The sequence below is a fragment of the Temnothorax longispinosus genome, chromosome 5 (genome assembly GCF_030848805.1).
Source record: "Temnothorax longispinosus isolate EJ_2023e chromosome 5, Tlon_JGU_v1, whole genome shotgun sequence".
In the NCBI taxonomy this organism is placed as follows: Eukaryota; Metazoa; Arthropoda; class Insecta; order Hymenoptera; family Formicidae; genus Temnothorax; species Temnothorax longispinosus.
Window position 1 is genome coordinate 8694177 of NC_092362.1, and position 24372 is coordinate 8718548.

General features: G+C 44.9%; 1 pseudogene; it reads right to left on the reverse strand.

The window, feature by feature from the left end:
• Positions 1–1307: 1307 nt before the first annotated feature.
• On the reverse strand, positions 1308–20562 carry LOC139813355 (uncharacterized; annotated as a pseudogene).
• Positions 20563–24372: the final 3810 nt, after the last annotated feature.

Genomic DNA, 24372 nt, shown 5'->3' on the forward strand with positions numbered 1-24372 from the left:
CTTGCAATAAAGAAGCGCGGTAGCGTGTGTTTAACGCGATTTTCTCTGGAAAACAAACATCGTTATCCCTTCCGGCGCGGTACACGATCGAGCCATTTTCACAGATACCACCGGCCGCTCGATTCTGCCAATCTCTCTTCCATGAAAGACACTCGAGGAAGGATGCCATTAGGATCATGCGCGCGTCCATTGTTCGTCGACTTTCACGAAAACTTTTTTTTCTTTAGCTCTTCGCAAACCGATGTATTCATTTGACAGTGTAGTTTCGCGAAATTACCTCAATCGTTTCGTCATTATCAATTCAATAAGAAGAAACGAAATTACGAATTTTCCAAACAAGTTTCTCGCGCATATAAATTACACAACGCGTAACATATAAGAGACTTATCTATTAAATTTTTGTCACAAAACATTTAATAAAAATATAATAATAATTAACAAATGTTATCAACTTGGAAAAATGCATTAAAAATATTTATATTACAACAACAAAAATATCTGTCGCGGTATAAATCAATTTATAATTATATAAAGTTAAATTTTAACCAGTTTTAAACAAACAGTACTTTTTCAAAATTGATAAATCTAATAAAATTTCAGTGAGAATCACGCATAAAACGGTCACTGTATATTCGAGGCAAATAAAAGGAGGCAAAGCGTGTCCGCGGATGGAGACGCGATGGACAGCAGGCCTTATCTCCCCGGAACGAATTCGAAATACATTCACGTCCCGTACGAACACAAAGTACAGTAGAGTGGTTGCCGATTCCCGTCGGGATTTCCTCTTCCGTTCGCCCCTCGGCCGTCAGAATCGAAATGCCGAATACACCCTTACTACCACACCCTTACGCACCACCGACTTCCGATTTACGTTACTCCTGCGACCGCATGCGGTTATTCCTGCGAAGGTCAATCGTGCCTTTCTGTTAAGAGAGATTCCGCGGGGCGCGGCCACAGAACGTCAGGATTGCAAAAGCCTTTCCTCAACCAGAATTTCACCACAAAATTTCAGTTACAAAATAAAAGGCGGGAAATGATAAAAATGACGCGCAGAATATTGTTATTCTAAGCAGGCATTGTTATTCTAGGCAGCTATAATAATATAATACATATATAACGCTTTACGGAACCCACGGATTATAAGATAAGAAATAAAATGAGCTTATAATTTTAAATGTATAACATCAATATGCAGTTATTATTAATTATTAATAGTATAAAAATTAATAATTACTAATCTAAAAAATTGATCGTTAGCAATATAAACAAGATTGAGGAGCATTGTCGTACAATGCTCCTCAATTTTGTTAGCAATCTCTATTTTTCTCTTCTTCATTTCATTCCACGTCTCCATCTCCACTTTTATTTTCACACTTGCATTTTTTACCCTCGCATCTTTCTCTCAGTTGTACATCGGTATCACCAGTGTCACCTCCAGCAGGATGCAATAACAATTACTTAACTATTTATAGGAATCTGTTACAAATATCTTGCTATTTTTTTTTTTAGCATTACCATTATCTCGTCCCGACGTAATGCGCTTCGTTTCGTCTGAATCTTTTAATCTCATCCTAGGTGAAATTTCCTGTAACCAAAAAGAAACGTATGTACATCAAAATGTATTTGTAACATTAGACAAGTTTTATATTATTATATTTGGAATGTTCCGAATAATATATTGAACGGGGATAGTTTCGCCCCGGAGGCAAGATTTGCGACACTCGAAGGACCAGAGGGGGGTTTCCCTCACGACTATCAAATGTTTAACGCGAAAGCAGAAACGCATGCAACGAAATATTAAGCGAAGCGACTCACCGTGTCGGCCGTCGTCCCCGTGATTCCGCCAATCCTCGTCCTGTCCCCTGAACTTGGCCGCTCCGTGGGTCTCGTTCGGCATGCGTTGGCAAAACTCGTGCAAGCAAGCAAAACGGTGGAGAGCAAGCGATAGAGCAGGCAGGAAAAGGCAGTAGGAGACGTGCGCACTCCCGGTTGAGCAAGGCGGCAAAGGCGATTCCGTGATGCGTTTTGCCCGGCGAACGTGTGCCGTAAGACGGCTCTTAGACTATGTGTGTGTGTGTGTGTGTGTGCCGCACGGCGGCTTGTCAATGAGTTCTGATGAGAGGTGTGTCCTCTCCGACTATTTGACGATGATATGTGTGCCGTAAGACGGCTGGCCAAAAATGTGTTTGACGTAAGACGGCTGGATTGCTAATTTCTGATGAGAGGTGTGTCCTCTCCGACTATTTGACGAGGAGTGTCTGTGCCGTAAGACGGCTGTCCAAAATGTGTTTGCCGTAAGACGGCTGGATTGCTAATGCTCTGTCCCCGCGGTCCTGGAACATGTCGCTGCGGCGAGTAGTTGTTCCCTTTCCGGGGGGGTGGATACCGTTGGCGGATGGGCGATGGCAGCACCGACAGGTGAGTCGCATGATTTGGCTGATCGCGATCCGCCGACGTTTCGCGCGAGAGTTACAAACGACTTATGCAACTAAGTATAAACGATACATAAATACATGAACATGAAGTAACTATACTATTTACAAGGCGATACGCCGAACATACCGCCCACCAAAATACGACGTATTTTCTACGCTTGAATAGGTTCCTCTGGCGAAATGTCCATCGGCAGTGGGCCCAACTTCACCAGAGGACGGGCAAGTACGTCATCCGTCGTCCGCACCGTAGCGACCCGAGCGACGCCGTCACGGCCCGGGCGCAGTTCCACGATTCGCCCTCGCCTCCATTGCAAGGGAGGGGCGTTTTCGCTCTTTGCCAGGACCAGTGTGTTCTTTTTTACCGTAGGTGCCGATTGCAACCACTTCGGTCGCTGTTGGAGGGTGTGCAGGTATTTGTCATGCCACCTCTTCCAGAACTGCTGGTGCATATGTTACACCATTTGCCACCGATCGAGTCTGTTCATTGGCACCGGGTTCAGGTCAGGGTGTGGAACCGCCACGAGAGGCTCCAGGGTGAGGAAATGCCCCGGGGAGAGCACCCCGAGGTCGCTGGGCTCTAAGCTGGTGGGACAGAGGAGTCTGGAGTTCAGAATAGCTTCGACCAGGATCCAAAAGTTTTGTGACAAGATATAATGTAACGCTCGACGTCCCGGATGCAAATGTAGGCGGTGGGTGCGCTCTACTAGAAGTTCCGTGAGTCGATGTCGGTTAGGCAGCACTGCCGGGTGTTTAGCCTCGTGTGAGATGGCGGAATGGGTCAGCCTGCCGCCCACCCTGAGGACTCCGCGAGCATCCAAGAAGGGGGCAAGTTTTCGCAGAGGTTTGGAGCAACTCTGATTGCATCTTAAGCTACCGATATCCTCTGCGAAACAACGAGATTGTACAAATTTGACGAGGTATAACAAGGTCGAGTGAAATTCGATTTGATCCACGACGAGAGTGAGCGCATTTGATCTAGTTTTGGTAACGAATCGGAGACAATATGCGAACATCAGTGGGGTCAAGAGCCCCCCTGGATCAAGGATGCGAGTTCGTTCAGGACCTCCGAATGAGGTCCGGCCGCTTGGCGACACCCAACGAGCCCTCCGCGATGGCGGGAGGAACAAGGCGATACGCCAAGGCGGCGGTAAGGTCCTACCGTTCGGCGACACCCGAGTGGTGCTACGCCGAGACGGCGGTATCCAAGGGCACCGTGAGTGTAGGTGACTCGACGGTGCGCGATGATGAGATGAGTGTATAGGGACTCGACCTCGTCCAAACAATGCTATGGATGCGCGGATATCTTCGCCGCAACGTGCCCGTGCGACGCGCGGACGAGAAAGACCACGCGCGCGGTTATCCCCGCCGCGACGTGCCCATGCGACGCGCGGACGAGAGACCTCCCGCTTGAGTTTGTGACCCCCGAGCGCGTGTGGCTCGGCGGTGCATGATGACGAGGTGAGCGTGTAAGGACTCGACCTCGTCCAAACAAAACGACAGTTACGCGGATGTCTTCGCCGCGACGTGCCCATGCGACGCCCGGACGAGAGACATCCCGTGTGGTGAAGCGAAACGACGATTACGCGGATATCTTCGCCGCGACGTGCCCATGCAACGCCCGGACGAGAGACGTCCCGCGTGGTGAAGCGAAACAACGATTGCGCGGATACCTTCGCCGCGACGTGCCCATGCGACGCCCGGACGAGAGACATCACGCGCGCGGTTGTCCCCGCCGCGACGCGCCCATGCGGCGTGCGGACGAGAGACCTCCCGCTTGAGTTTGTGACCCCCGAGTGTGTGGGGATCCCGTCTAACTGCCAACATCGACTGAGAGATGCATCTAGAGAATCGAGAGTTAGAAACGAATGTGTAGACTGAGATGCTTGCATCGACACTGAACCAACCAAAACCCAGCCAAAAATGGAATTAAAGGCGTCTGGTTCACCTTTCCTTCCTACACGACGACCGTCCCGAATCAACGAGGCAAAGATATCTGCGCCGATTAAGATGTCGACGGGACCAGGTCGGTGATACTGCGGATCCGCGAGCTTTAATCCCTCTATGTGTTTCCACGCTCTTTGTTCGACTTGCCTACTAGGTAATTGGGCGGAGATGCGTGGGAGAATCGTAGCCTTTATCGGAACGCGAGTATTGTCATTACCCTGTACTTGAATCACGAGTGAGGTGCTACCTCAAGTGGCAGCCGCTTTAGTATCATTTACCGCTAGGACTACAGTACGACACTTAGTTCGTCTGAAACCACCCCTTTTCATGCAATTTTCCGAAATAAAGTTTAATTGACTGGCACTATCCAAAAGAATGCGAACAGGGAAGGGATTTCCGTGAACGTCGAGAGCTTCGGCCTGCACCGTTGACAATAATACTGTCGAACTCGATTTCGCGACGCTAGCCATGGTGACGAGGGGTTCATTATTTTGTGGCGACGAACTCTCGTCGACGGCCGATTCGGAAGGGGCTCCAGTATCCGCCGGGGTGCTCGCTGGACCCGAATTCCGTCCGAAGTGCAATAGGATATGATGCCTAGCCTGGCACGACTGGCACGTCCCCGTCGATGTGCAGTTGTTAGTGCCATGACCCGCGCGAAGGCAATTGAAACACAAATTCGCGGATTTGGCCGTTGATTGCCTTTCCCGAGGGGATAATTTCAAGAATCAAGGGCACTTGAACACGAGATGTTGCTCTTTGCACACCGGACACTCGGCAGTCTGAGTAGCAAGCGACGAGGCCGATGCGGATTTTTTTGCCGAAGGCGACTGTGACTTGATCGACATATTCGTGGGGCCCGATACGGACGCGAGAACCCGGCAGTGATCCGATAGGAACTTCGTGAGTTGCGCGTACTTTGGTATCTCCTCTGCCCGGTGTTCGGATTCGAATTTCTCGCGAAGCGAACGAGGTAGTTTTTCTAACAAGAATTTGAGGAGTAAATAGTCCCAAGAGTCCGTGGGGAACCCTAACAAGTTCAGTGCTCGCGTATTTTCGGTAAATGTGTCCAACAACGTGCGGAGAGGGGCGACTGACTCCAATTTTAACGGCTTGGCGTTTAGCATTAAGTCCACGTGGTAATCCGCTAAATTCCGCTTATTCTGATATCGCGAAATCAGGGCGTCGTAGGCTATCGCGTAGTTGTCGGCGGAGAGGGGGAGGTTCTTCACGACGTTGAGCGCTTCTCCTTTCAATGAGGCTACCAGATATTGGTACTTCTCCATGGAGGAGATGCTCCGATTCTCGTGAATAGAAACGTTGAACAACGCGATGAACGAGGGCCAAAGCGCGAGGTCTCCCGAGAATTCCGGAAGTGAGATTTTGGGCAGTCGGATAGACGACGTTTGGACCGGGGCCTGAGCGGCCGCGGCGGCCGCTCGGTCGGCGCCCACAAATTTCTCATAACGCCCGATTACTCCGAAGCGTATCGTATCGAATTCTTTACGGATTGCGTCTTCCGCGGTAAACTCCTCGTCTGAGGCGTCTTGGATTATTTTGAGGTGAGCCGCCTCAAAATCCTTAATCAGTCCAGCCACGGTAGGGTATCTAACTAGGAAATTTGGCCTCTGTGCCTCATTGTCCACGGCGAGCATCGACAGCTCATGGATCTCCCTCATCCGCTGTATACACAGCTCGCGTTTAGTTATGTGACCTCGGCCCATGATGATCGGAATACGACGTTAAATCAACCAAACAAGTGGAACACGCGCGCAGGATTGGGGGTTCACGTGAACTCAAAGCAACGACAACTCAACTCAGCACGAAATGTCGACAAACACTAGAGAACAAAAAGCCTCGACTTTGGAATGCCAGAAAAACAACACAACTGTTCCGCTCGCCAAGGTGACAAATAACGGATGGCTCGATTCGGATTCCTACGCGAAGGCACGATATTCCCGTTAGAATGTTTTTCAAACACGATATAATAGCGCAAGCAAAATGACAAGTTTGTTAATCGCAAGAGCCAATGACGAACGCAAGAAAAGGGGATCAAATGCAGTGTAGAGCTAGCAAGGAAGAGGGTTGCAAGGGATGTACAAATAAGAAAATAGTTGTATCAGCGATCAAAATTATCAATTAGGTTGGCACAGGTGCCCGGTTACGACGAGAAATGCACTCAAGTATTTGTTCAGATTAAGTTTTCAGCAATACATGTTGTGCGCGGAACTACGACACGAGCAGCGTATACGACATGAGCAGTACACACATGACACGAGCAATAATCCACGACATGAGCATCAATTACGCCAACTTCTTTTGCAATTGTGATTATAATTGTACTTATAATCTTTAATAAGATTACCTTGAGTGCTACAATATATTATATACCGGGAACCAGTGCCGGCGAACAGTATATTCGATCGGTGGCAATTATGTTTGCGAGAATTCCAACGATCGGAATAATAGTTTCAGTATGTATTTTCAATATGTATTTCGAGTCTGGCCGAAACACACCCAGCAACAGCGAAAATAATGTAGCGCGTTATTATGGAACGCGAGCTTGTGTAGAAAAAATGTGTATATACGCTGCCGGCCCGTGACCGAGCGTCAAGGCCGTCGACGGCGCGGCGAAAACGTATGGCTTGCCCGAGAATATTCGAGATCTGAATATTTCGGTTTCTATGTTAACAATGACGGGCTTTAATAATTACCGCGTCAATTGCGCAATTTACGATTAGTACAAATAACGGCAATGAAACGTGTTACAACGAGCGAGAGAATTGCGAGCGAGAGATATCGCGCGAGATCGTGGGTTCACGCGAGTATTCTCGTCGCGAATTAATTAGATTATTAACACGCCACGCGTTATTGCAATTTGCGTTAATGCGAATAACAGCGGCGGAACGTGTTACGACGAGCGAGAAGTTCACGCGAGTATTCTCGCTGCGAATTAAGAATTGCGAACGAGAGATATCGCGCGAGACTAAAGATTTTAACACGCCGCGCGTTATTGCGTCTCGCGACTATGAGAACGAACAATTAAGCGTATTCACGACAAAGGCATATAACGACGATAGCATGGTTGCGACAGCGAGAAGTTCACGCGAGTATTCTCGTCGCGAATTAAGAATTGCGAACGAAAGATATCGCGAGAGGCTACCACGCGCCACGTGTTATCGCGATGCGCGATTACAAGAATGTGCGAAAATTAACAAGTTAAGGAATAATGCGACGTGAGCGGCATAAAGGTCGGCGGTAATTTTCTAACGCGAGATCCGGCTCGAAGGACCAATGAACGGGGATAGTTTCGCCCCGGAGGCAAGATTTGCGACACTCGAAGGACCAGAGGGGGGTTCCCCTCACGACTATCAAATGTTTAACGCGAAAGCAGAAACGCATGCAACGAAATATTAAGCGAAGCGACTCACCGTGTCGGCCGTCGTCCCCGTGATTCCGCCAATCCTCGTTCTGTCCCCTGAACTTGGCCGCTCCGTGGGTCTCGTTCGGCATGCGTTGGCAAAACTCGTGCAAGCAAGCAAAACGGTGGAGAGCAAGCGATAGAGCAGGCAGGAAAAGGCAGTAAGAGACGTGCGCACTCCCGGTTGAGCAAGGCGGCAAAGGCGATTCCGTGATGCGTTTTGCCCGGCGAACGTGTGCCGTAAGACGGCTCTTAGACTATGTGTGTGTGTGTGTGTGTGTGTGTGTGTGCCGCACGGCGGCTTGACGATGAGTTCTGATGAGAGGTGTGTCCTCTCCGACTATTTGACGATGATATGTGTGCCGTAAGACGGCTGGCCAAAAATGTGTTTGCCGTAAGACGGCTGGATTGCTAATTTCTGATGAGAGGTGTGTCCTCTCCGACTATTTGACGAGGAGTGTCTGTGCCGTAAGACGGCTGTCCAAAATGTGTTTGCCGTAAGACGGCTGGATTGCTAATGCTCTGTCCCCGCGGTCCTGGAACATGTCGCTGCGGCGAGTAGTTGTTCCCTTTCCGGGGGGGGTGGATACCGTCGGCGGATGGGCGATGGCAGCACCGACAGGTGAGTCGCATGATTTGGCTGATCGCGATCCGCCGACGTTTCGCGCGAGAGTTACAAACGACTTATGCAACTAAGTATAAACGATACATAAATACATGAACATGAAGTAACTATACTATTTACAAGGCGATACGCCAAACATATATAACTAAATTGGAACACAATAATCTCTTTGAAGGAAACGATAAATCAATAAGTTTAATCGATGATTTAATTCACAAACGTAACGAAAACTAATTTTAAGAGTATACAACAACAGTGTAATCAATACCTCGTAAATCCGTTCGATGCGTTCTTTCTTCTCGTTGATGGAGTTTCGTCTGCCTTTTATTCCAAATTTGAAGAACGGTCCAAAACCGAAATTAATAGATCCGCCAATCCAGAAAAACGGTATCAATATTATACATACGCAGAAACTTAAGAAAAGAGCGATTACGACGGGAAACTTGTACACAAAGTTTAATCTACCTGCGAAACAATGCACAACACACAGTTAATAATCCAATAATGTTTGCATATTATTGACATTGAACCAAATTCAACTTACCGGTAGCGTTATCTATGAATTCAGACATAACTGATCCAAAGTACGATAAAGGTTGGACAAAAGTCGTAGTGACAAAATGGGTCAATGCAAATGCCGGTGTCACTTGCAATCTAGGATTTGTCTTGATCGTTTCATAGTATCTTTCGCAATCGTTCGTAGCTGTGCGAACAGATTTTCGCTTACATTATAATGTATAATAGTGTTTTTTTTTTTTTTTTAATGCATTACATATCACAGATACTCACAGGATGCAATCTTCTCCCACATCTTGTCCCACAGACTCATTTTATCCGGCTGGCAGGCAATTGGCATTTCAGCAAATCGCGCTTGTGCCGCCATTAATTTAATTTCTGCTTCCTGCAAAATAGAAGAAATTTTTAAATCTTAAAAATTATAATCTATACCCATGTGCGAATGTCGGACTTCTGCCAGAGTTGTCCGCATGGCCCAAAAGTGGCACAATATTGGCTGCCAAGACTTGATGGGTGGCACTGCCCCAGTACGGATAAACCGCTAGATCAGTATTGTGCCAGTCTCGGTGACCAGTACTCCCATGCAACCATACTCTGTTCTGAGGCGAGTCTCGTCTCAGGATTGACCGTGTATAAGGCCAGAAATGATATTGATCTACGGCCGAAAGTCGGCTCAGTACTGGGGATGTATTGGGTCGACTTAGAAAATTTTCGCTCGGGACCGGAGGTAACAACCGCGCAAAAGCAACACGCCGCGAGAGGACTTAACTTTTTGCTCGAGCGGCGCCGGAGGTAACAACCGCACGAAAGCAACACGCCGCGAGGGGACTTAGAAAGCTTTTGGCTCGAGCAGCGCCGGAGGTAACGACCGCGGCGCGGAAGCAACACGCCGCGAGGGGACTTTTCGCTAGAGCCCACGCCGGAGGTAACGACCGCGTTCGTGCCTCTCGGTTACAAGTACCCCGAATTATGGTATCATTCGTCTCGCTTCACATTTCGCCTCCGGCGCCCGTAAGCGACCGTGCGTAAGACCGTGCGTCGCCGATCGCTCGGCCGGCTGGTTGGGTACTATAAGAGGTTCGGTGCGCTCGGCGAGCCGAGCGACACGAGCGATACGTACAGACGTGCAAACGCGTTTCGCTTGGTCCGTACGAATGTGTAAAACGTTTGTGGAATACGTACACGAAAGGGGCACGTACGACGAAGTCGATGCGGGGAGCATCGTTTCCCAACCATATTCCGAGGCGAGTCTCGTCTCAGTACTGACCGTGCGTATAAGGCCAGAAATGATATTGATCTACGGTCGAAAGTTGGCTCAGTACTGGGGATGTATTGGGTCAACTTAGAAAATTTTTGCTCGGGACCGGAGGTAACAACCGCGCGATAGCAACACGCCGCGAGGGGATTTAGAAAGCTTTTTGCTCGAGCGGCGCCGGAGGTAACGACCGCGGCACGAAAGCAACACGCCGCGAGTGATATGGCAATCAGTGTTGTCCCCGTACTAGTACTCTGTGTCGGGCCAAAGTTGGCGCCAAGAGTTAGCCCAATACTGGCAATCAGTGTTGTCCCCGTACTAGTACTCTGTGTCGGGCCAAAGTTGGCGCCAAGACTGGGACCCGTGTTATCATTCCGACATTGCCCCAGTAATGACCCCGATTTTAGCTTGTACTGGTCCAGAATCGTCAGCCAGTACTGGTAACTCTGGCACCAGTACCAAGCCAGCACTGAGCCTTTTTGAAATTCGCACATGGGTAGTCATTATTTTATGCAAAATATAGATATGTACGTTATATACTTAATTTTTAATATACGCTACACAAGTTTTCGCAATATGATCGATATACAAATGTATATATACTTAAAAGTGAACATTTTTTCCGTGATAAAATAATATATAAATTACCTGTATAACCCAAGCAGCAAAATAAGGCGAAATTACGTTTATTCGACCTTCTGATAGGTTCAAAAGTCTGTTCGACCAAGCCCAACTTACGTCGAATCGACGTCGAAAGAAGGTAAGTGGGGAATAAAGTTGAAGTAATTTTACGGTTGAAATTAGGTAATGCAAGGCATTTCGCCTTATAAGTCATAGTCTGATTCGGTGAAATGGACCTATCAGAAGGTCGAATATCGGTAATATTTTGGTAATTTTGACCAATTTGTGCCCTCTCTTCGACCTAACTTTTGTCTTTGAGACATCTAGTAGATGGCAGCGCTGCACATCACGAAAAAATATATATTCCATATTAGTTCTACCAAGACGGGTCTATGCTACAGTCATAGCATATGGTTTCAACCAGCCATGGAAACTCGGAGTAAAATATTAATAGAGTCCACCACTACGTCGGTTTTGAAACTGAATATCGTGTGACATGTAACAGAAATATAAGTGCGAAAGAAAATTTTCTGTACAGAATTTTATTTTACTTCGTTAAAAGCAACGCGATGTCGAAAATAAATAATTTAAGCAATTATTAATTAATCGTTAATTATTTAGCAATAATATTTTTTGCATTTAGCACAATAAAAATATTTTAATCTTGCACCTAACGTGAAAAGTATCGCAAAATAGATTTTTTTTCAATTCTTAGTTACTCCGAGAGATATAATATAATTTATTTTATAATGCCTATAATTTTAGAAAGCATACTGGTTCTCATAATAATGGCTGATTTAACGTTTTCGTCTGAATTTCGACCTGTAGGTCGAATTTCCCTACTGTGAAAACCAAATACTAAACTTTAAGGGCAGATTTCCTTAATTAAGGCATTTTTACTTCAAAGTCGTTGACTTTAAAATCGTCTTGTCGATCAATAAGGCATTTTGACTAATAAGTCTGATTTCCCTATTTATAAGTTAAATTGACTTCAAAGATCGACTTCGAGACACGGCGTGCTTCGAGATCTGTGGATCGATATATCGAGAAATGCCGGTCGGCTGTGCCGCGAACGTAAACATTGATCATGAGTTCACCGTGTGACGCGGTCGAGTGCGAACGTGTTTTGTTCTGTAACGACTCTTTCTCGCAAATTCGCTGTTGCTCGCGCGAATCGTCTCGATTATTCTATTTATTACAGTATAGAGAGTTTCTTCTGTACTTCGTAACTTCTTGAAAAATCTCATCCCCCCCGGGTGACGAGCGCCGAATTAATTCCCGTGTGTTTGCGTTTCCTAGCATAACGATCGCAAGCCTTGTACAATGAGAAAAATACAGTAGGTCTTACAAAATGGATAATTATTTATCAGCAAACAGGAATCGATACGTGCAATAATTATAAATAGGTTATGGTAACTTTCAATAATTTAAGGTCCAAGACCAATAACTAACTCTCAGGGCAATTTTGCTGGGCATTTCGACCTAAACTCGGACCAATTTCCCTTATAGGTCATTTTCCGTGGTAATCTCAACTTTGTAGTTAACTCGTAGTACGGCCGCGAGGTTTATTTCGCGCCTAAAATATTCCCTATTAGTCAAGTCAAACACACAGGACTTATATATGGTAAAAATTAAGTAATCCTGACCAATTAAGTCATATCGCCTACGAAATTGAAATTAGGTAATACAACCAGGTCACATTTCCTTCAAATGGGGGTCTAATTTTGACTTATAAGTTGAATCGACTTTGAAGGCATACCTTTGATCAAAATTTAGTCATTTACAACCTAATGTATAACTTTAAAGTCATTAAACTTTGAAGGCATTTTGTAGGTTTGAACTACGTAATTTTCAACCTGTACTTAAGACTTCAAACGCTATTTGATTTTTAAGACATTTTTTATGTCGAAAGTTGGTAATTCTTCACTTAATTAGGGCAATCTAATTTTGGTTTGGTTAAGATGCCCTGCTTTGCTGCTTGGGAAGTCGCCACCAAGTTATGAAGAAACTGATTACAAATATAACGTCGATCATGAGAAAGATAAGTAAGCCTCGAGACCCTCATCTTTGTCTTCTCAAAATTATAAAACTAGTTACGAGCGTGAAGGCGATTACAGTTATGTCCCACTGTGACAGTTAAGAAAATTGATTTAGATCCACATCGCTAAACACATAAACTCAAAATGTGTGGAGGTATAATCTTAAATATTATACACAAATACTATTATTCTTACGTGTTCATTCATAAGCGTCCAATACTCGGATGCTTTGCTCGTAAACAAATTGAAATAATAAGACGCCCCGGATAAAAAGACGGAAAAGACGGCCATATAATCACACGCCGAGTATGCGGATCGCTTTATCGCATTTTTGAGAATTCTGTCAACTTCCCTTATAGAACCTTGGCCGTTTACAAAGTTCCGAAGGTACTCGAATTGCGAAGAAGACGCTTCTATGTCAAGCCTTCCAATTAATCCGTCGTCAATTCTCTACAAGAACAATTTGTCAATTTGTTTTATTATACATATATATACGAATAAGAATGTACATATTGACTTTGATGAGTAACATAAACTTGTACGTGCTAAATGGTTTTAGACTACGCTCTTCGATTACCGACACGTGACAACTATACTTGCCTGTATCGCAAGATTTGATAATAATATAGCGATCAAACGTTTATAGAAGATTGCTTCCCGAGTATTTCGTTCGTCCAGTTCTCGACAGCTGCTCGTCGATGGCTGTGCCATTGCATTGCTAAGCGATTGTCCGTTCTTCAGCCTTGTCTCTGCAGCCAAACTGCAATTTAAGAGGAATCAAAATGATGTATCGACTTGTCTAAAATTTTACATCTTATACGGCAGACATAACATGCGTATACCTAGACGAATCTTCTTCGCTGGACATATAGAAGAACGAGTGTATATTTCTGAGCTCTGGAGTGGCTCTAAAAGACATACATTTATATAGAGTATCCAAAATAAAAATACATTTATATGTGTATTATTTGTAATACAACAATGCGATTAATAATATATTTATATGCATCCGGGACAGCTCTTGCGATTGTATATGAGCGATTGGTGGATCGTTTTGCTTAAAAAGATAAGGAAGAAAGTACCGCGCGCGCGCAGCTTAGGAAGCAATTGTGCCGCATATGTATGACGAATTTATTTTTGGCGGCAAAATGCGCACTAAAGTGTCAAAATACTCACGTATCAGGCGTCGTGACATCGTCATCGAATGTATAAGCCTCCCGACGGCAATGAACATTCGAGAAAAGCACACACAGGTGAAATACAATGTAGATTGACAATTGGAGGACGCGCATGTCGATGCGTCGAACGCTTTCACGCGTCTTTGGGAATGTCTTGAAAAATAACGTTTTTTTTTTCTATCGTTTTGAAAAACTCAAGGTACTTACACGGAAAAAATTGTCCGATTGTCGCAGCGCGAACCGCGGATGGGTAATTCGCGTTCGCGATTGGAAGCAGGTGCTTTTTTTTTTTGGGACGGCTGCTCTCCCAAACTGCGCGACGCGGCTGTGATCCGAAACCGTCGGTAATGCAGAGTTGGTAATTTGCATTACCAGCGCGCTTTCGGGTCGCTGTCGTCGCGCAGTTTGTGGGAGAGCAGCTGTCCCAAACGGGGGAGAGCATTTGTTTCTAGTTGTGAGCGCGAGGCTCGTCTGCGGTTTGCGCTGCAACAATAATCCAAGAGCGGCCACGATAATCTTTTTCTTCATTTATTCGAAATAAAATACCGTTTTTAAATTTTTTCAATTTTCGGACTAACGTTAAAAATTGTCTCCTTTTTTACAATTTATACCATTTTTAAACTTTTATAAAATTATTCCGTCTCGTTAACAATTTCTCTCATTTCCGGTATCCGATGCATTCTTCTAACATTATTCCGATACATCGTTGGCTTTCAACGAGAGAGACAAAAGTGTGCGCTCTCCTCATTGGCTGACAGTCGCGCGCAATTGAAGCATATCTCGTTGAAACCGCATACAACTCTCGTCGAAATAACACGTTATCGCGCCCTGAATTGACATACGTTATCGGCTCGTAATTATGTAAAATGGTACAACCGTTGGGTGTGTAGATTATGATTAGGTAGAGAGCGCGTCAAGCGTAAACGCGCTTGGGCTACGCTATGCGCGTTTTCGACAAATATCGCGATTCGCGTCACGTAAGCGGCGCGGTATACAAAATTCACGATTCGCGAATCCTATTAGCGAATAGACGCGCCCTGATGTGTAGAGCACCACCTGCGGCCTAGTGAGTCTAGTAATTTTTAATCCGTGTTCGCAAAGCAGCGGCAGCGGCGGCGGCGGGAGTAATTACACGCGCGCTTTTGTCATTTGCGCCACGTTATTACCCGTTTGTCTCACGCATCGTCAGAGATCATCGAACCATTCGAACCGCGTGTCTCTCGATCGTCTCGTATCGTCTCGTCTCGTCCGTATAGGTACGTACTTGAGATATTCCTGCTTTCATTTAACGCGATTTATTACATTTATCTTTTATAAACTCGTACGTAATTCATTTTCTTTTTACTTTTCAGAAAACGTAACGCGAACCAACGACCATGGATGAGCGAGTGGACCGCGAGTATCCGCAGGCGATCGTAATCACCGACGACGAGTCGGACGACTCGTCCGTTGATTTTTTTGCGGCCGAGCATACGAGGCTGATGGAAGTTTACGGTGTGCACACTCGGGCGACCGAACAAATGTCCCGAATTTTCGCCGGTGCATCTCTTCGTCGTCCCGCGCTGGCGGCCGCCTCACCGGCGGGACCTGCTGTCGCATCACCTGCTGTCGTCGTCCCTCCTACAACTTCCGCCGATTCGCGGTCCATTTTACGCGACGAATGTTACGTCGCGAGTTGCAGCTCATCGGACGAGAGCTCGCCGCCGCCGCCGCCGCCGCCGGCACAACGGAGACGTCCCCCCATCGAGCTGGCGCCGCCGTGCGGATCATCGTCCGACGACGACAGGACGATCGAGGAACAATTGCGATCCTTCTTACGTCTATCCGAAGCATTGGATCGACGTATCGCACGTCGTGCACAGCAGCAGGTGGAGCGGCGCCGTCGACGGCACATCGATGGGCAGCGTCGATGGCGTGAGCGGCAGGAGCGGCGGCGAGCCTACCGCGAGGAGCTGCAGCGGCGGCAGTAGCGAGCCGACGACGAGGAGCGGGAGCGGCGCCGTTCTTCCCATAGGGTAAGGTGGTGCGATAAATGAAATGGGGGGGGGGGGCTACGTATCGCGCGCGTTTCACAATTTTTTACGTGTTTATCGACGTTTTTTTACGTTTTTTTGCACGCACACGACAGAGATGACGAGAAGAACGGATCCGCGCGGAGAGGACATGTACTCTTAATTTTATAATTTTAAACATATACTAGGTGCGCAACTAAGTTTCCGGGTTTTTTTTATCAATAAAAAATGAAAAATTTCAAGAGAAATACAAAAAATGGCTTATTCAAAGTATCGTCCCTCGCTAACTATACATTTTCGCCATCTCTCTGGCAATACATGAATACCGCGACGATAAAACGACGCGTCTTTGGACCGAAACCATTTATCCAACCAATTTTGCACTTCTTCGAAATTGGTCAAGTGTAGCCCAGCCAAGCCATGCGCCATCGACCGGAACAAGTAATAATCGGAAGGCGCCAGGTCTGGCGAATACGGCGGGTGCGGTAGCAGATCCCATTTGAGCGTTTTGATGGTGTCCTGGACGATGGAACTGCGATGGCACGGAGCGTTGTCGTGCTGCAATATCACTCGTTTGTGTCTCGTGTACCATTCTGGCCGTTTTTCGAGCAATGCATGGTTTAAATTGGTCAGTTGTTGTCGGTAGCGATGCGCATTGACAGTTTCGCCCGGTTTCAGCAGCTCATAGTACACGATTCCTTTCTGGTCCCACCAAACGCAGAGCATTGTCTTCTTTCCAAAACGATTTGGTCGTGCCGTCGATGTTGATTTTTCACCAGGTGAAAGCCACGATTTTTTGCGTTTGGGATTCTCTAAATATATCCATTTCTCATCGCCAGTAACAATTCGATGAAGAAAACTCTTTCTTTCATGCCGCAAAAGCAAAATTTCGGAAGTGGCTCTTCGATTTTCCATCTGTCTCTCAGTCAACTCATGCGGCACCCATTTTCCTTCCTTTTGAATTTTTCCCATGGCATGTAAACGTTTGGAAATACCTTGGTGAGTCATGTTTAATGCCTCCGCAAGTTGATTTTGTGTTTGCGTATCATCTTCATCCAATAACGCTTGCAGATCGGCGTCCTCAATTGTTTTTGGTCTTCCGGAGCGCTCCTTGTCCTCAGTGTCGAAATCGCCACTTCTGAAGCGTTTAAACCAATCTTCACAGGTAGTTTTCGATGGTGCATGTTCGCCGTAGGCCTCCTCAAGCAAACGACGTGCTTCAGCTGCATTTTTTTTCAAGTTAAAACAGAAAAGCAAAACTTCCCGCAAATGCTGTTTATTTGGCACAAAATTCGACATCTCCATTGTTAGAAAAAATATTTTTGCGTTGCGATATGTATTGGTATAACGACTGGTTATTGTTAACAGATGTCCAAGCTATAACTTCAGACAACTTCAAACATTTAAATCGAGTACATGTGTTATTGGTGCCATCTATGTGTGAAACCCGGAAACTTAGTTGCGCACCTAGTATGTGTGATATACTTTTGATTTCATTTGATTTTATTATTTTTATTTACTATATGATTTTATTTTATTTTATAAATATATACATTTCTTTGAAATTTTATCGTCCATTGTTCATTTCTATTCCCATATACAGCGCAAGAAACTTTTATTTCAGAAATATCTATAAAATGGCCAGTCTACGATGAGTCGTTAGTCGTAATCACAGCACGCTGCTGGATCGTAAGTCAGAAGTCACGAGTCGTTAGTCGTAGGAAATTTGCATGTACAATGAGTCGTAGCGGACCAATAATGTCACGCGATAATTTAGCCAATCAGAGATGAGACAATTTTCGTGGCGGAAGATTAAGGTGTTACGCGCGCGCTACGACTGCATTATATCGTATATTTGTTTTTAGTACAAACTTTACTTAACTTAATTGCAAATTTAAAAGTTTACCGTGCAAAATTGTGAAAAGATGATATGGGGAAGACGATTTATTATTAATTTTAACGTCGATGCAAATATGCCGTACATTCAGTTTCATCGTGTATGCGCGGTGTAGGCCCAAGTCACGACGGAATCAATAAGGAAGGAGATTAGTATACTTGACCACTATAATTTTCGCTAATCAAAGCTAATTATTTTCGTCTTTTTGACAGTCATCTTATCACATTTTATCACGTTATCACGTCTTTGGATGGTGGCGTCGGCGGCCATTGCGAATAATCATTTTCATCAACTAGGACATTTTTCACAGCTATTCCAAGAACTAAAGACCAATGCGCGATCACGAAGAATTCTTCGAATATACAAGAATCCGCACTCCTGACCGCAGTTTAATTGGCTGTTGGAAAAAACATATCCGTATTTATTGAAACGTAGCATATGCGAGGCGTCCGTTTCCACCGGAATTGTGCGAGAGACTCGCCGTCACTCTTGGGTAAATAAAGACAATAAGTTTCTTTATCAATGCAGAGCCTAATATTTTTCCTATTACTGTATTTCAGATATCTTGCTCGCACGCTGATAGTACGCGTGGTCGAAGATTTATGGTCTTTCCGCATTGGCCGCTCAACAGTTTATAAGATTATCCCTGCGAGACATGTAACGCAATTATATAAGAGCTCGCTTCAGCCAATATACCTACCACCCAGCACGACAAGAAAGGATTGGCGCGTAACGTAGCTGATGGATTCTATGAAAAGTGGAATTTCCCTAACTGTATAGGGGGGCACTTGACGCAGGGAAGCGCACATCCCCGAATTCAGGCCCCAAAAAATTCAGGCTCTCAGTTTTTTAACTACAAAATATTATTTTCGATCGTTCTCACGCGGCAATCTGCGTAATGCCGATTATGTCTTTTTCATGGGTATATAGACATTGCTGATTCTGGTACATAGTAATTATATCCGAACAACGATATTTTATTGTATTAACAATCTTGTTCTATTCATAAAAATCTTGTTTTGCAGGCTCAATATCCGATGGTGGAGCGTGTGGATGCACAGTGACTTTGGTTCCAGCTTCGAACAAGGATCGATTGTGAATTACCTCATCCAGAACCTCCGCCTGGAAGAGCAGATGACGATCCCTTCCCATTTGTCTTTGTGTTTGGACGATGAAGCTTTCCCCCGTTAAAGTTTATTCAATGCGACCTTATACTCGCCGAAGATTCTTTTCACTTACTGGGCGATATAATTCTCAATTTCAGTATATTAAATGTCAGTTTGGTCAAACGTATACGACCTGCGTTAATTTTTTTCACCGACAAAGTAAAGAATTTGGTAAGTTTTCACATTTATCGCGCGAGAAACAGTTTTTCAGAAACAGAGTTCGATCGAAAGATTTATAAAATTATTTCACGCGTGAAACGATTCAGAGCAGGTAACTCGCGGGTAAGAGTTGTGAAAAATTATCTTCGTGCGAAAGGTTTGAAAAACATTTCTATCGCAACATTTTATACGACATATCGCACAATTCTTTCATGGTTATTCTTCAAAAGCATTTCGAGTATTATTATTAAAAACAAAGCGTCAAGTATTATTAAAAGGATCGCGCGCGCGTATCGGAATTTCTTTTTACTATTTAAACCGATTTTTAACTTTTTTTTTCTTCTTAAATCTACTTTTTTAATTTATATCGTTAATTACCACTGCTCCTTTTTAGGCGAGCAACCATATATTATCGTCTAGACGACATTTTGCCGGACGCGTCCAACGACGCCCCTATTTCTCGGAGCGACGTCCCACTATTATCAGACGCATGCTCCGTTCATCGCAACGTCATCAGGAAGAGGACAGTGTGACGCGCGAGATTCGTTGGTTTTATAGACCACGCTCTTGGATTATACGTGACACAACTACTTGCCTGTATCGCGAGATTTGATAATAATATAGCGATCAAACGTTTATAGAAGATTGCTTCCCGAGTATTTCGTTCGTCCAGTTCTCGACAGCTGCTGCTCGTCGATGGCTGTGCCATTGCATTGCTAAGCGATTGTTCGTTCTTCAGCCTTGTCTCTGGAGCCAAACTGCAATTTAAGAGGAATCAAAATGTGATCTATCAACTAATTGTCTAAAATTTTATATCTTATATGGAATAACACGTACCCCTAGACAAATCTTCTTCGCTGGACATACAGAAGAACGAGTGTATAATATTTCTGACCTCTGGAGTGGCTCTAAAAGATACACATTTATATATAGAGTATCCAAAATAAAAATACATTTATATGTGTATTATTTGTAATATATAACAATGCGATTAATAATATATTTATATGCATCCGGGACAGCAGCTCTTGCGATTGTAAGCGATTGGTGGATTGTTTTGCTTAAAAAGATATAAGGAAGAAATATAAGTACACTGCGCGCAGCTTAGGAAGCAATTGTGCCGCATATGTATGACGAATTTATTTTTGCCGGCAAAATGCGCACTAAAGTGTCAAAATACTCACGTATCAGGCGTGACGACATCGTCGAACGTATAAGCCTCCTGGCAATGGACATTCGAGAAAAGCACACACAGGTGAAATACAATGTAGATTGACAATTGAAGGACGTGCATATGTAGATGCGTCAAACGCTTTCACGCGTCTTTGGGAATGTCTTTGAAAATAACGTTCTTTTTTTCTATCGTGAGAAAAACTCAAGGTATAAACAAACACGCTATGCACGATGCAAAATGCACGATTCGCGAATCCTATTAGCGAATAGACGCTCCCTGGTGTAGCGCCTCCTTCGGCCTAGTGAGTCTAGTAATTTTTAATCCGTGTTCGCAAAGCAGCGGCAGCGGCAGCGGCGCCGGCGGCGGCGGCGGGATGAGTAATTACACGCGCGCTTTCGTCATTCGACGCGCCACGTTACCCGTTTGTCTAGAACGTTCAGCATCGAACCATTCGAACCGCGTGCACGTGTGTCTCGTCTCGTATCGTCTCGTCTCGTCCGTAGGTACGTACTTGTGAGATATTCCTTTCATTCAACGCGATTTATTACATTTATCTTTTATAAACTCGTACGTAATTCATTTTCTTTTTACTTTTCAGAAAACGTAACGCGAACCGACAACCATGGATGAGCGAGTAGTGGACGAGCATCGTCGGGAGGCGATCGTAATCAGCGACGACGAGTCGGACGACTCGTCCGTTGAATTTCGGGCGCGCGAGCAGGCGAGGGTCGAGAAAATTTACGGTGTGCACGTTCGGCGGGCGGCCGAAGAAATGCCCGGAGTCCTTATCGAAGTTTTCGCCGATGCGTCTCTTCGTCCCGCGCTGGCCGCCGGTGATGCTGTCGTCGTCCCTCCTACAACTCCCGCCTATCCGCGGCCCATTAGGTTCGACGATCGCGACTTGCCGAGCTGCAGCTCGCCGCCGCCGGCCCAACGGAGACGTCCTCCCCCCATCGAGCTGGCGCCGCGCGGATCATCGTCCGACACCGACAGGACGATCTCGCCGCCGCCGGCCCAACCGCGGAGACGTCCCCCCATCGAGCTGGCGCCGTGCGGATCATCGTCCGACACCGACCGTCGGACGATCGAGCAACTATTGCGATCATTGTTACGTCGATCCGAAGCAATGGATCGACGTATCGCGCGTCTCGCACAGCAGCAGGTGGAGCGGCGCCGTCGACGGCACATCGATGGACAGCGTCGATGGCGGGTAAGGCAGGAGCGGCGGCGAGCCTACCGCCAGGAGCTGCAGCGGCGGCAGCAGCGAGCCGACGACGAGGAGTATCGCCGTCGTTTATTCTATAGGGTAAGTTTGTGCGATATAAATGATACCGAGGGCTACGTATCGCAAGCGTTTCACAATTTTTTACGTGTTTATTCACGTATTTTTACGTTTTTTTCAGGCCTGGCACGCACGACAGATATGAGGAGAAGAACGGGTGGTCCCCGCGCGCGGAGAGGACGACTATTATTTTTTTTATTTACTATATCATTTATACCATTTTATTTTATTTGATAAATATATTAATTTCTTTGAAATTTTATCGTCCATTGTTTATTTCACAGTGACTTTGGTTCCAGCTTGGAACAAGGATCGATTGAATTACCTCATCCAGAACCTCTCTGCCTGGAACAGAGACGATCCCTTCCCATTTGTCTTTGTGTTTGGACGATGAAGCTTTCCCCCGTTAAAGTTTATTCAATGCGACCTTATACTCGCCGAAGATTCTTTTCACTTACTGGGCGATATAATTCTCAATTTCAGTATATTAAATGTCAGTTTGGTCAAACTTATACGACCTGCGTTAATTTTTTTGACACTGACAAAGTAAAGAATTTGGTAAGTTTTCACATTTATCGCGCGAGAAACAGTTTTTCAGAAACAGAGTTCGATCGAAAGATTTATAAAATTATTTCACGCGTTAAACGATTCAGAGCAGGTAACTCGCGGGTAAGAATTGTGAAAATTTATCTTGATGCGAAAGGTTTGAAAAACATTTCTATCGCAACATTTTATACGATTTTATATCGCACAATTCTTTCATGGTTATTCTTCAAAAGCATTTCGAGTATTATTAAAAACAAAGCGTCAAGTATTATTAAAAGGATCGCGCGCGCGTATCGGAATTTCTTTTTACTATTTAAACCGATTTTTAACTTTTTTTTTCTTCTTAAATCTACTTTTTTAATTTATATCGTTAATTACCACTCCTTTTTTGGCGAGCAACCATATTATCGTCTAGACACGACATTTTGCCGGACGCGTCCAACGACGCCCCTATTTTTCGGAGCGACGTCCCACTATTGTCAGACGCATGCTCCGTTCGCAACGTCATCGGGAAGAGGACAGTGTGACGCGCGAGATTCGTTTGGAGCAGGAGCGTGGTGATCGTCGATTGGAGCGGCGCGGCGCCGCCGACCGAAGCAGTTTGGCTTTTACAGTAGCTGAGGGGCAGTGTGGCATTTACAGTAGCGGCGGCAGCAGCGGTGGGGCAGTTGTATACAGTAGCTGCAGCGTCAGCGGGCTGGAGGAGTAGGAGTGCGCCGCCGTTCTTCCTAAAAAGCAAAAGTGTAAATTGACACTTGGCTATAATAGGTATATTACGCGCGTTTTACGCTCCGATAGCGTCAAGTGGACCGCAGCTTTTATCGTGCGATATAAACCGACGTTAATTATTTCCACGCGATGACGCATTACGCGCGACGATAGGTTAGGACATTTGTCACAACAACGGTACGCTATAGGTAAATTTACGAACTGATACAATAACATTATCGATTATTTACAGAGAGCACACGCCAGGCAAAAAGCAGAAATACAACGGCTTGCGAATCGGTTAATATACCGCGGTCATGACAGACCGCGGTATTCTCAACCTCTTCTCCTAATGTCATCGCACAGTAATAACAATAATTATTCATATATATAATTAACAATTTATTATTATTTTTACAGAGTCATACTTAACCGCGGTGAATCTTCCACATCTTCCTTTCCGGACCAAGTGTCCTTGCAATGACTCTTCGTAAGGGACGGTCGACGGAGTAACGTAACCGTCAAGAAAAAGGACATATCAGAGACAAAATTTTAATTTTATTACAATTGTCACCTGGAACCAATTCTTCTCGCATTAATTACATACATCACTATTTCGGTAAGTATCGTTTATTTTAATATTTCTTAACGGGACAAAAATGCAGTGACATTCTTATAGCGATACTCCAATTCGATACATCTTTCTTATTTTCAGAGACACATCAATTTCCATAACTTTGGCACAAATAGCGTATCATGGTATTTTTTGCAAAATCTCTGTCAGTGCTGTGTGACGCACAATAATTAGTCTTTTACAACGCAAAGCGCTGATTCTGCATTCTTAAGGCAATACGGTTTGTATACTCGTATCGCGAGACCTGATAAAAATTGTATATATAAACTCTAATATTTTATACTATTCATTGACATTATTCAACATCTGTTTCAGATATCATATAACTGAGAGCGACATATTCTACGCATATGTAAGAGTTTGGAGCAGCAGACCCGGTATAATCAAGCAGCAAAAAACAATTCATTAACAAAGCACGAGATTCTTTTAAGCGAGAGTACATCGTTATCGTCTCCGCTATTAGAATCCTGTGAAATGTTATGAAAATTTCAACGCTCATTCATTTCTCTTTTAGACTTTCCGGGATATAAGTCTTTTACTGTCAAATTAGATATTTTGCAATGCCAATTATCGCCCAGTACAAATAATATAAAATATGCATTATAGGATTCCAATGTTTTACATATAAAAAGCAACACCGTGTATCAATCGTATCGTAGAATTAAAAGCTTACGTTGTACAATGTTTCTACTTACATATGCAAGTGTGTGTTTCTTAGGAAAATATCTAAATGTATACCGTGCGTAGAATTTATACAATC